The 13,612-nt window shown below is 43.1% G+C and overlaps 1 long non-coding RNA gene across 2 annotated transcripts in view; it reads right to left on the bottom strand.

Moving 5' to 3' along the window:
- Window positions 1–1,578: 1,578 nt before the first annotated feature.
- The window catches only part of LOC147100330 (uncharacterized), a 43,398-nt gene continuing 31,364 nt past the window's right edge, over window positions 1,579–13,612 (bottom strand). The window contains exons 1-3 of one of the 2 annotated variants that reach the window (XR_015073711.1): window positions 5,532–5,682; window positions 3,394–3,453; window positions 1,579–1,878 (exon numbers count right to left, since the gene is read on the bottom strand). This is a non-coding gene — a long non-coding RNA (uncharacterized LOC147100330). Of the gene's footprint in view, window positions 1,879–3,393; window positions 3,454–5,531; window positions 5,683–13,612 lie in introns of those variants that run through there. The other variant, XR_015073710.1, reaches the window with a different exon arrangement.

Below are 13,612 nucleotides of genomic sequence, written 5' to 3'. Positions count from 1 at the left end.
AGAACTTAGCTTTAAAAGGTCTTTGAGTACTTTTAGAAGGCCTTCCGAAGTCAGAGGTGCTGCCGCTTGAATCTATCAACTGTGTGACCTCCTTGGAAGATCCTCTCCCCGCTTGCAATGAGCGCTTTCCCAATGGAGGCATCTACAAGCAGCATGGGAATCATTCGCTTTCTTTCTCCATGGACCTCAGATGAGGATGAGGAACATCCACGGCAGCAGCAGAACCAGGCAGCTCAGGAGCAACAGCAGCAGGAGCCCCAACCTCCTGCTCAGCCATCTAATGCTGCACAGGGCAGAAGGCGCCAACGTATCGAGGCACCTCGCCGCAGGAGATACCCCCGACAGATGGTTTACAGACAAAGGATGAGCTACCTCAACATGAGTGAGCAGCAGTGCCAAAGGAGGCTGAGACTTTCGCGAGAGGTTGTCCAAGAGATCTGCGGACTGCTGCAGAATGACCTGGTGCCCAGAGGAACGGGTGGACACCCCTGACCAGTGACTGTCAAAGTCACCACCGCACTCAACTTTGCTTCAGGCTCCTTCCAGGGATCATCAGTAGACATCAGCAGCACCTCCCAGTCGGCCGTCCACAGTTGCATCACGCAGGTTACTGATGCCCTTTTTGCTAAGGCCCACAATTACATCCAGTTCTCAAGGGATCAAGCAAGTATAACCGCCCATTTAGTTGGCTTTGCAAATATGGCAGGCATGCCAATGGTGCAGGATGTCATAGACTGCACACATGTGGCCCTTAGGGCACCCCATCACAACCCAGCTATCTTTGTCAACTGCAAGGGCTTCCACTCCCTCACGTAAAGCTGATGTGTAACCACAAGAAGGAGTTCTTGCATGTTTGCGCCAAGTTCTGTGGTAGTTGCCATGACTCTTTCATCCTGTGGCACTCTAGTGTTCCTCCGGTTTTCAATCCGCCAAACCAACATAACAGATGGCTCCTTGGTGACAAAGGCTACCCCCTGAAGAAGTGGCTAATGACGCCGATCAGGAGGCCAGCTAACGAGGCTGAAGAGTACTACAACGCCAGCCACACTTTGACCAGGTCCATCATAGAGCAAACCATTGGGTTGTTGAAGATGCGCTTCCGTTGCCTTGACTGATCAGGTGAAGCCCTGCAGTATACACCATACAGGGTCTCCAGAATGGTCGTGGTCTGCTGTGCACTGCACAACATTGCACAGTGTCGTGGCTTGCAGCTTCCTGAGGAGCAGGTGGCTCAGTTCCAGCCCTCCTCAAATGATGAGGAGGAGGAGGATCTGGAGGAGGAGGAAGAGGAGGAGCAGGAGGAGGTCAGAGCGCCGGTGTATCGACCAACAGTAGCAGCAACACGCGAGCACATGGCTGCCTGGGATGCAAGGGTTGAATTTATCATGGCGAGATTTGCATAGGTTGCCCAAGTTGGCACATGTCCTTGGCTCCATCCTAAGACATCATTGACAATGGACATGACTCTTTGGCCTCCTTTCACTCAGGCCACGAACCTGACAACGCAAGTGTGGCGGTGCCTGCAATGTGGAGCTGCCTAAGGCGAAAGAACAGATGCCATAACACCAACATTTTGGCATCAAATCATTTTAATGCTTTCCAACAGGGATGGCATTTCATCAATACACAGAAACAATCTCCCAATCTGCACACAGATCTGGAGGTTATATCCCTTGCCAGCTGTACCCACACAGCCTTGGTTTCTTTGGCAGGCATCTTCCTCCGAGATGAGTGGAAGAGCACCTCCCTGCTAGCTGTCAACCCCTCAAACAACATTTGCAGCGACTCATCCGAGAGCCTCAGGGAGGTCCTTGCCTTGGAATTGGACATAGTTGTTTCTCACAATACGTTGCAGGTGGTGCAGGATAGTCAGAAATCCTGTGGAATAAGCCAAGGGAACAAGAAGCCATAAAATCAGACTGGAAAAGTGATGTCAACAGAGGCCGGTTTCAGTCCCAAAACATTAATTGACCATGGGCATCCCAGACCTCTGAAATCAAGTGGCCAATCAGGGGAAAATCTCAATTTTTTGAAAACTATCAGTGGAGGCGGGTTTCAAACCCACCCAAACCGAAACCCGCCTCCATCTCGTCTCCAGTGGGAAAATCGCCCCCCATGCTGCCACTGTCCCTTTAATCCCATGGGCTTCAATTTTGCTACAAGTCTATAATGTGGTACTTTGCCAAACGCCTTTTGAAAGTTCATATACACAACATCAACCGTACTACGCTCATCAACCCTCTCCCTCACTTCATCAAAGAACTCTATCAAGTTAGTCAAACACGATTTGCTTTTAATAAATCCATGCTGACTTTCACTTATTAGCCCATATTTTTCCAAATATCAGTTAATTTTGTCCCAGATTATTGTCTCTAAATGTTTCCCCACCACCGACGTTGGGGTGACTGGGCTGTAGTTGTCGGGTTTATCCCTCTCCCAGTTTTTAAACAGGGGTGTAACACTTGCAGTCCTCTGGCACCATCACCCCCATATCCAAAGAGGATTAGAAGATTGTGGCCAGAGCCTCTGCAATTTCTACCCTTACTTCCCTCAGTAACTGAGGATGCATCCCATCCAGACCAGGTGACTTTTCTACTTTGAGGACTGCCAACCTTTTAAGTACATCAGCTTTATCTATTTTTATTCTGTGCAATATCACTACTGCCTCCTCCTTTACTGCTACATTGGCAGCATTCTCTTCTCTAGTGAAGACAGATGCAAAGTCTTCATTTAGTACCTCAGCCATGCCCGCTGCCTCCACAGGAATATATCCTTCTTGGCCTGAATTTAGCCCCACAGGACTACACATTTAATGTGCTTATAAAAGACTTTTGGGTTCCCTTTTATGTTAGCCGCTAATCTATTCTCAGATTCTCTCTTTGCCCCTCTTATTCCATTTTTTAGATCTCCTCTGTACTTTCCATATTAGGCTTGATTCTCTACTGTGAACCTTACAATTGTCCCATGCCTCCTTTTGCTGTCTCATTTAAATCTCTATATCTTTAGTCATCCAGGAGCTCTAGCTTTGGATGTCCTTCCTTTACGCCCTCATAGGAATGTGTCTACTCTGTACCCGAACCATCTCCTCTTTGAAAGCCTCCCATTGTTCAACTGCTCTTTTGCCTACCAATTTTTGATTCCAATCCTACCCAGCATTTGTCCCTCAACCACCAACAAAGATACAGATAATCTTTATAAAAGTATTTTGGGTTCCCTTTTATGTTAGCCGCTAATCTATTCTCATACTCTCTCTTTGCCCCTCTTGTCCCCTTTTTGTAGATCTCCTCTGTACTTTCCATATTCAGCTTGGTTCTCTACTGTATGAGCTGTTGTTCATCCCATTGCTATTTGTGAGATCTTGTTGTGCACACATTGTCTGCCATGTTTACCTACCTAATGACAGTGACCATATTTCCAGATAATTCAATGCATATAAACCACTTTGAGTCGTTTCTGAAAGACATGATAAAAAGCTATATAAACAGAGTTTTTTTAATGATTGACATTTATTCAAAACATACTCTATATTGTTTACATACGCTTTATAAATTTCAGCATTATACTTGTGCAGAGCATTATCTGGAGCTGAATCAGGTTCACAGCTGAGACAGTCACATTCTCCCTGAAAGTGTATTCATTTTCTGAGGGAAGTGTTAATTGCATCTTTGGATAGCGAACCAAGTGAAGATCGTATATATTTGGGAAGCTAAGACTGCAAAGCATACTGTCGAGATGAACACTTGTGCAAATTTAAATTTGGATTTGTTTGGGTCTGAAATTCAGGTATTTTGAATTTGAAGCCAAGGATTGAATTTGTAAATTCACTCCCCTGCCTACACTCTAATTGTTGTTCCTTGCATGTGTCTTGGAGAAATCTGTGCTGTGCATTCAGAGATCATGATTAATGATTCTCGCTGGAAAGTATATTGGGAGACAACCTTTCATTGTAGATCACCTGAAATGAGTCCCAAATGTTGTCACAAATAAGCTTCAATGTAATTTTTGTCTTTAAGCATTAGCTGATGCACCAGCAACTACACATTCCCAAAGCTTTTAAATGTCAAAGACCCTTATCTTATCAGTGCTGCTGCTATTCGTTCTAATGGCGAGCCATTTATAATTTTTAAAAATGTGTTGTGATATGAAATAGTTAAGTGATGGGGGGATTATCAAATGGTGAGACCGTTAAATTATTGTCCACACCTAAGGGTGTATATCCGACACCACATATGCCTCATGCTCAAAGGAGCATTCCTCTCCAATCGCAGTCTGGAATGTGATAGTAATTTGAAAGAAAATAATTAGAAACATTTAGCTGTGTCTCTTTCACTATGGTAACTGCATCAGCTTTAATTCTGTTTTTACAGCAGTCATGGAGAAACTTCTACCTTCCTACCAGCTCTGCCATTTGAGTGGAGTATTGCAGTTAAAGTTTTGCTCAATGTCTTGTGTGTCAAGGCTTGTTCATAAGTACTCAAATGCCATTCCAGCATTATACTGCTGGTTTTCGACCATTAGCACAAGTGATTTGGCAGGCCACAACATCCCTTGACAGGTACCGTGAATTTCTACATTTAATGGGGGCCAATTTTTCCTCTCCTAACCCACCTGATCCCATCCCATCCCATCCTATCCGATTCTATCCTATCCTACTAGTTCAACCCTGATCTTTGAAAAAAGTTGAGGAGAAATGAAAGCTAACATAAATTGAGCAAAAATATATTAAAGAAAGAAATAAAGAAAGACTTGCATTTATATAGCGCCTTTCACGACCACCGGACGTCTCAAAGCGCTTTACAACCAATGAGATACTTTTTGAAGTGTAGTCACTGTTGTAATGTGGGAAATGTGGCAGCCAATTTGTACTCAGCAAGCTCCCACAAACAGCAATGTGATAATCTGTTTTTGTTATGTTGGTTCAGGGATAAACATTGGCCAGGACACAGGGGATAACTCCACTGCTCTTCTTCAAAATAGTGCCATGGGAACTTTTACGTCCACCTGAGAGGGCAGACAGGGCCTCAATTTAATGTTTCATCCGAAAGACGGCACTCTCTCAGCACTGCACTGGAGTGTCAGCCTAGCTTTATTTAAACCAAAACTATACCCATCTAATTCAGCAAAGTTCAGTTAAATGATCAATTGCCATGTGCTAAGAATCACACAACTATGCCAAGATTTACAAAAAAATGTCAGTCTAGACGGTTTAAATATGCTTCCGTACAATCTACCGCATGAAGACAACAGTTATTGTGCTGTTTTACGTGCTTGAATAAGTCATCTTGGAATAAATGAGTTTAAAGTTAATTGCAGTAATAGTGCTGAATGCCATTTTTAAAAACTGTATTCTCTGACAGGGCTGTAGAACAACTGCTGTGGTGTTTGAGTTGATGCCGCACAATAGATGAGGTCTCATGCTGTCTCATTAATTAAACATTGCACCACAGTTAACCTGGTGCTTCAGCTCTTAGATTTATTGCACTGTACTCACGACAACACCTAATGGTCCAACAACACAAACAAATCTTTACCTCTCGCCATCCACATTAATACCCGACTTGTTCCTCCTTTTAAGACTTGGATGAAAGTGGTGATCTCTTCCTGTTTGCTGGGCAGCCCAGAAATACTTGGTTTAAAGTGGACCTGTAAACTCTGAGGCAGCGTCTTTTTCAGTGTCAATAAATTTTCTGCCAATTTAACCGCAAAATGACAGACCAAGCATTAAGGCGAATTTGGCTAGTGTTAATGCCAGTTTGTGTATTTCCATACAGGTTTAACAGAGTGGAAATCATTCAAGGCAGCGGACATAAAACCTCAACTGAGTCAATTATAAGTAGTTGGGGTTGATGCAATTAACTTCAGTCATGCTTCATATTCCAAATTGTGGCGTCGTGCATTATAACCAGTCTGTAAACTATCTGTAGATTGAAGGCAATACAATTCAAGTTGCTTTCTCGCGATTTGACAGAATGTGTTAGGTAAAATTATTGTGCTCGATCATGCAAATGTACATGGAAACATTGGGGGAGAAATTCAGTATCGCCCCATTTGGGGCGTAATTATCGGCCAGGTGCAAAGATTAGCGCCTGCCGCTAATTATCGTCTCCGATGGCAAACTTGGCTGGAGGTGATTGGAGCGCTAAATCAGGCGCTGCACACCTGTCTTAAGGCGCAAAGGCTGAGGAGCGAGGCGTTACCTCAGAGCGCTGGCGAAACTCATGTGATGTCAGTCAGCAATGGAACACAGACACACTGGCGCCGGCCAGTTCTTAAAGGGGAGGGTTGATCTTGCTCTTCATCCACATCCTGCTCATTGCAGCCTTGAATCTCAGCCTGGAGAGACCTGTACATCAAATCTGCTGGAAAGAACAATGGAGAGACCATGGGAAAGAGCTCAGAGTGCAGCCCCCACAGTCTCTTCTAAATTGATATAAGGAAGGGCAAATCAAAATGAACCTGCAAAGTGCTGCTCAGTACCCAAAACTCCTTCACACAGCGTTGAATCTCTCCAGAAGTGTCTCTCTCTCTCTCAGAATGCATGGTGCAAAAATGTCACCAACAAAAAAAGGCAGGAAGCGGTCGCCTTTAAATAGCACTCTCCCGGTTCCGTCCTGACTGCAAAACACTCGCCTCAACCTGTCGTTGCTAGCGGCAAACGGTAAGGCAGGGGGCGCCACTTAGTATCCGGTCCGGGGCGCTACTGGGGCGCTGCGCACTCGACTGATGTCACGATCTGCCGGTGCAGGAGATTGTGGTGGTAGTGTTTAGCGCCGCCGCAAAATGTCTGGTTAATTTCGTGAGCGGCGCAAATATCACCATGCACAGGCGCTAGTTGCTTTGTGCCCCACTAGCGCCCTCTTAAGGCGCTAACAGGAGGTGCAAACCAACTGAATTTTTCCCCCCTTTATTTACCAATACTGATGAGTTTTCCCCCGCACTGGTGCACAGTGCAACGAACCCTAGTTGCATCTATTACATTTCCACATTATTATGAATGGAAATGGGCGTGAATGTAATATTCTGATGGGGAAATAGGTCCTAAATTTCTCAGTTAAATCGGCATAAAAACACTAACCTTGCTCGGTGGGGGAAGAATTTGGGCTGAATCTGATTATGTCCCGTACCAACCCATTTTTTGTTTCTGCAAAGTCTAAATTTCCTTTTGAAATAAGGGCAAGCCATGCAAATGAGAAAAATATATCATAGGGCATATTTCCCATCATTGGCACCTAGCAATGCTGAGTATAAGAAAGGCATGTGTGTCCCCACCATTTAGCATTAAAGAGGCTTGGGGGGTGGGGGTTACGTAGAACATACAGCACAGAAACAGGCCATTCGGCCCAACTGGTCAATGCCGGTGTTTATGCTCCACTCGAGCCTCCTCACATCCCTCTTCATCTCACCCTATCAGAATATCCTACTATTCCTTTATCCTTCATGTACTTATCTAAATTCCCCTTAAATGCTTCTATGCTATAAAGGTTAAATAGCTGGAAGGACATTCTTCTACAACTGGTCACAAGCTAACTTGTTTGCAATGGGAAACCACCAAGTTCCGAATCTGGCAGAGTTTATTTCAGAAAAAATCTTTGGCCAGTATACTCAGTCAATGTATGCTGCAGCAAAGTGCCACAGTGCTCCCCATCTGTGCCGTAAACATCATCCACCCCAAATATTTATATGTCTCCGATCCCAAGAAGCCGTATGCAGTCAAGGGCGCAACCTGTGGCAGAGCAGGATTTGGGGCCATAATTTCTCTGCTGCAATTGGCGTGACTTAGGGCCATTTATTTCATGGCTGTTTGTGGGAGCTTGCTGTGCGCAAATCAGCTGCCGCATTTCCTACATTGGAAGTATAGCCACTGTTTACAAAGTACTTCTTTGGTTGTAAAGCGCTTTGAGTCATCCTGAGATAGTGAAAGGCGCTATAAAAATGTAAGTCTTTCTTATTTTTAATTCCCTTGTGAATATATCACGTCTGGATCCTAAATTCCTTTTTTTCCCTTTAAAACAAATCCCCCAGCCCTCCAACCCTGTGCCAACAAAATATTTTTTCTGCATCCAAATTTTTCTGTACTCGCAAGATCTCACAGAACTCTTGTCACGTTGCCTCATTCTCCTCCACACTGATGTAAAAACATAAAAATGAGGAGCTCTGAATGTGTTGAAGAATGTAGAGCTGGATATGCTGAAGTGCCTGATAAGGCAAACAAGCTACTCACAGAACTATACTACCAGGACTTTCTTGGCATTTTAAAGTTAAACAAATGTTCAGTGTTGCAGCTGGAAGAACAGTTGGCACTTGCCAGTTTTTTGCTGTTTTTCTACCTTGGGGCATGATTTTTAAAACTTGGTTTAATGCCAACTTGTCTGTGTTGGAACTCTGCCTTCTCAGTGTTTTCTTCAAACAGGTATTAGCAGTATCCTTGCATTCATTTACTGCAGATTGTAATCATGTACGTTATTAATACAGGACCAGGTAACTCTAGGGTAATTTAAAAAACATTCTTTTAATTCATTCATGGGATGTGAGCGTCACTGGCAAGGCCAGCATTTATTGCCCATCCCTAATTGCCCTTGAGAAGGTGGTGGTAAGCTGCCGCCTTGAACCGCTGCAGTCCATGTGGTGAAGGTCCTCCCACAGTGCTGCTAGGGAGGGAGTGCCACGATTTTGACCCAGTGACGATGAAGGAACGGCGATATATTTCCAAGTCAGGGTGGTATGTGACTTGGAGGTGGTGATGTTCCCATGTGCGTGCTGCCCTTGTCCTTCTAGGTGGTAGAGGTCGCAGGTTTGGGAGGTGCTGTTGAAGAAGCCTTAGCGAGTTGCTGCAGTGCATCTTGTAGATGGTACACACTGCAGCCACGGTATGCTGGTGGTGAAGGAAGTGAATGTTTAAGGTGGTGGATGGGGTGCCAATCAAGAAGGCTGCTTTGTCCTGGATGGTGTCAAGTTTCTTGAGTATTGTTGGCGCTGCACTCATCCAGGCAAGTGGAGAGTATTCCATCACACTCTTTACTTGTGCCTTATAAGTGGTGGAAAGACTTTGGGGAGTCAGGAGTAGAGTCACTCGCCACAGAATACCTATCCTCTGACCTGCTTTTGTGGCCACAGTATTTATGTGGCTGGTCCAGTTAAGTTTCTGGTCAATGGTGACCCCCAGGATGTTGGTGGTGGGAGATTCGATGATGGTAATGTTGTCCACGTTTTGCTGCATGTGGGCATGGACTGCTTCATTATCTGAGGAGTTGCGAATGGAACTGAACACTGTGCAATCATCAGCAAACATCCCCCACTTCTAACCTTATGATGGAAGGAAGGCCATTGATGAAGCACCTGAAGATGGTTGGGCCGAGGACACTGCCCTGAGGAACTCCTGCAGTGATGTCCTGGGGCTGAGATGATTGGCCTGCAAAAAACACAACCATCTTCCTTTGTGCTAGGTATAACTCCAGCCACTGAAGAGTTTTCCCTCTGATCCCCATTGACTCCAGTTTTACTGGGGCTCCTTGGTACCACACTTGGTCAAATGCAGCCTTGATGTGCATGGCAGTCACTCTCACCTCACCTCTGGAATTCAGCTCCTTTGTCCATGTTTGGACCAAGGCTGTAATGAGGTCAGGAGCCGAGTGATCCAGGTGGAACCCAAACTGGGCATCAGTGAGCAGGTTATTGGTGACTAACTGCTGCTTGATAGCATTGTCGACAACACCTTCCATCACTTTGCTAATAATTGAGAGTAGGCTGATGGGGTGGTAATTGGCTGGATTGGATGTGTCCTTTTTGTGGACAGGACATACTTGGGCAATTTTCCATTTTGTCGGATAGCTATGAGTGAGAAGTACTTAACTCTTCAATAACTCCCAGGTAGTTGCTTATTATGTACAAAAATCTGCCTTTAAAACATTTTTGTTCAATGGGCTCTTCTGTGAAGACCTGCAAGAGCTTGACCCCATGAGTGAAACAGTGAGGTGAACATATTTGGGGAGGATAGCTGAATGGAACACCATTCCGCCTATCATTACTGTCAGTATGTTCAGTTGTTTTTGAGAGCCAGCTTAACAAAAGATAGTTTTTCACAAAACAACAATCCTTCCATTTCCATTATATTAGCCATTATCTGTGTGCAAAAACAAGTTGGTGACAATGTCAAGGCAGAAACAATGGACTCTTACTGACAGTGATAAAATAAAATGATATCAATTGAGCTGCTTGACAGCACAGCAGGATATGGTTCAGGACACCTGGAAGAGGATTTTGACTGTGAGCAACTGATTAAAATGTTCAACATTTCCAAACAGGAATGAGTTCAAACTTTAGAAAGTTAAAAAAAAAACTTTTGGAATGAGGGCACAAAAGCTAGCGTACAGTGTGACTGTTTATAGTGAATTACCTGTCACATCGCAGTTTTGTTATAAAACACGTCTCACCTGACCACAAGGCACCCAAATAACCATTAATTGAAAGGAAATTTTTAAGAGTTTTCTTTAGCAGTGGAATTTCCTTAGTACAGGGACATTTTCATCTATCTGTGTAGTGCGATTACCCAATGTGTGTGTGTTTCCCCCACCCCGGTTCAGATTCTAAACCCTCACTGTATCTATCCTAATGCAAGTCATGTATCTATATTACTCTACAAAGGATATGCAAGTCCACCCACAAGCTGAGTGTGTGATGATGTGACATGAATCAGTCATTCATGAAAGAAAGACATGAAATAATACTGAGCGGCCTGCAGACGGCACTGTCCAGGGAGAGTATAAATACTCGGGCACGGGCCCAGCTTGCGCAGGACATTCTTAACAGGAACTAGTGAAGGACACAACTAGACCTCCATGTTGTAAAACAGTTGATTAAAGCTTTGTTTAACGCTTAGACCAAGTGCCTAGTAGTTTTCTTACGTCATGATGCATGTTTAGTCTTTCTGGCTGCAGAAGGTAATGCGGGATTCTTCTATATTATTGATTGAAATGCATGTACTCCAAGTTGTTCAGAGTGCAGCATTGCACAGCATATATAGTGCTCCAGACTGATAGCTTGAATTTGTAATTGTGAGTTGCTATTCCATCCTCAGTCCCACCATCACTAAGTTCCTAATCTCTGTTGCATTATCATGAGGAAGATCAGGATTTCCCTGCAGCACAGAGGGGAAAGCGAAGGGACAATCTTCCCTGGTTATTACTGTGTGCCTGAGTGGAATTCCCAAATGTGTTGATGTAGGACGCTTGCCCATTCCTGGCCATGTTGCAGATAGACCAGGGAAGGGGACAAAAATAATGGGAGCCTTAAGCTTAATAACAGACCAGAAGCCAAATATCACAGGTGTTTGGAAATCTGAAACATGGAACAGAAAATGACCGAAACACTCGGCAGGTCAGTCAGGATCTATGGAGAGAACAAGCAAGTTAACATTTCAACAATCATAAGCAGAATGAAGAAACAGACCACTTCTGTCAAGTAATGGACAGAAACATTAAGATGAAGAGGTGAGTGTGTAAATAGAGGGAATAACCTACTTAAGTGAAGTGCATCTGTTGAGAGAGTGTTTAGGATGACAAAAGTCAAATTGGATGTTGTCGCTCTCAACATGGTTACTGCATTAATATATATGGGATAGTAAATACCCTACTGATAATGTTTCACTATCACTGGAAGAATTAATGAAACTCCTTATGACCACAGTTTAAAAAAAAAACTCAACCCAAGTGACAAACAGCATGGAAGTGTGCATTGATGCATGAGTTAATAGGCGGATGATTTCTGAAGAGATAATTACTAGTCCTAGCACTTTTCGGGCTACCCCAGATCAGGCGTTTTCCCCAGACGTTCACCTTCAACTAAAGTTAAAGATAGCCGAATTCTATAAGACACTTAATTGGGTCTACAGGTTCAGGCTATCTCTCCCTAAAGGAAAAGAACAACGTGAAGATGTTACCATCCTCCGGCTAGCACTTTTAATTAGTTTAACTAGACTGTAACCTTCCGGATATTATGACGGTCCGGAATACCCCCCAGAATTCTGCAACTCCTCACAAAAGAGTGTACAGAAATTGAGTTTGCAAAATTGATACAGAAATACTACTTGAGACAATTCTAAAAATATATAGATTTATTTAAGAGTCGACATACCGTTAACAGCTGTTGAATCAGTCGCAACATTAACAGTTCAAAAACAAATAGCTTACATTTCTTATCCTCAGAGATCCTTATTCTCAAATCTTAACTTCATAGATTTTTACATTTCTTATTCTTAATTCTAATCCAGATTATCCACCAAAATCAAATTAAAAGTACCTCTGATTCCCGAGACTCAAATAATTAAAAACTTACAGCGATGCCTCTGAAGAGTGAGAGAATCGCTTTGCCCCTTTCCAGCAACTTCTGACTGTCTATCTGAAAAGTTTCTATTTTTATACCTTTTTTAGTGGTTTATCCTTTGAAGTTTTCTGCTGATGTAAGCTAATTATCTCAATTCATTTTTTCTGTTGACTTTTCTCTATACTTACTGCCAATTCAACTGTTAGCTTGCAGACTTCTGTCTGTTGTTTAGGTGTTCCAAAACTTATCATAAAACACAATATGACAGCAGTGTTTATTTGATGCCATTCATATCGAAGGGCTTCCATTCAATTCTTAATATTGGCTTAACTGGTTATTAGCAGACGTCGTGACTCCTATGTGTTCCAAGTTCAACACAAACACAATGTGATTGCTTGGTGTCATCTGTTGAAGTCATATTTTCAAAGTGTTCTGTAGCTATCTTTTACAACATGTAAATTGAAAACACTTCAACCAGGGTGTTTCATGCATTTCTTAACTGCTTCAATTGGTTGCATATTAATCATGTTTCCTGTTTCATTTGATGTTACTTTTACAAAGGCACATGGTTTTTTAATATTCTGTGTTCCTGTTTGAAGTGTTAGTTTTTAACACTTTACTTGGGTCATTCCATTGTGTTTTTCCCAAACTCCAGACCTTCTGGAAGCGCCAAACTGCTATTTCAATAGGGCCATTGTTTTAGTATTTTTAACCAATTCCCATTTCAAAAGCTTGTGTGTTAACACTTCATCTTATCTCAGAAGGCTGTTTGCACAGCTTGTGTCGTTGAGACTCTAGATTTTTAAACCCAGTATATCATGTAATAATAAAATCAGAATTCTGTTCATATGATGGTGTATTTTTCTGAAATATGGCTTATTCCTTCACATTTCAACAGAACTTGTCTAGTAATTTCCAACTTTACACCATCTTCTCCCACAGCTATTATTCCACCGGTACCAGACAAAGATAGAGGGATTAAAAAAGGGTCTTTTTCAGTATAGCCAGTAGAGTGTCCCAATTTATACTCTCTCCGCTAATTGCCACTTTACAAATCACAATGTACAAAATGAATGAGTCGACGCTATTGCTCCATTTTATGCATCGTGTTGTGAAGGAATCAAATGGCAGGGAGCACTTTGGCACTATTTGAGTGGTTGATGTAGTACGGTAATATGAAAGTCTATCACTAATGCCAATTATAATGGGGTCCTCAGCTTCCCTCCCCCGATGCTGCCTCCCAGGACATGGTTGGACCTCCATTTATTAAGTTCGTATGGTGAGAGAAAATAAA

This window comes from Somniosus microcephalus, chromosome 26 (assembly GCF_052327205.1).
Source record: "Somniosus microcephalus isolate GS21.2 chromosome 26, FLI_Smic_1.0, whole genome shotgun sequence".
Taxonomy (NCBI): Eukaryota; Metazoa; Chordata; class Chondrichthyes; order Squaliformes; family Somniosidae; genus Somniosus; species Somniosus microcephalus.
This window is presented reverse-complemented; position numbering and strand designations above follow the sequence as displayed.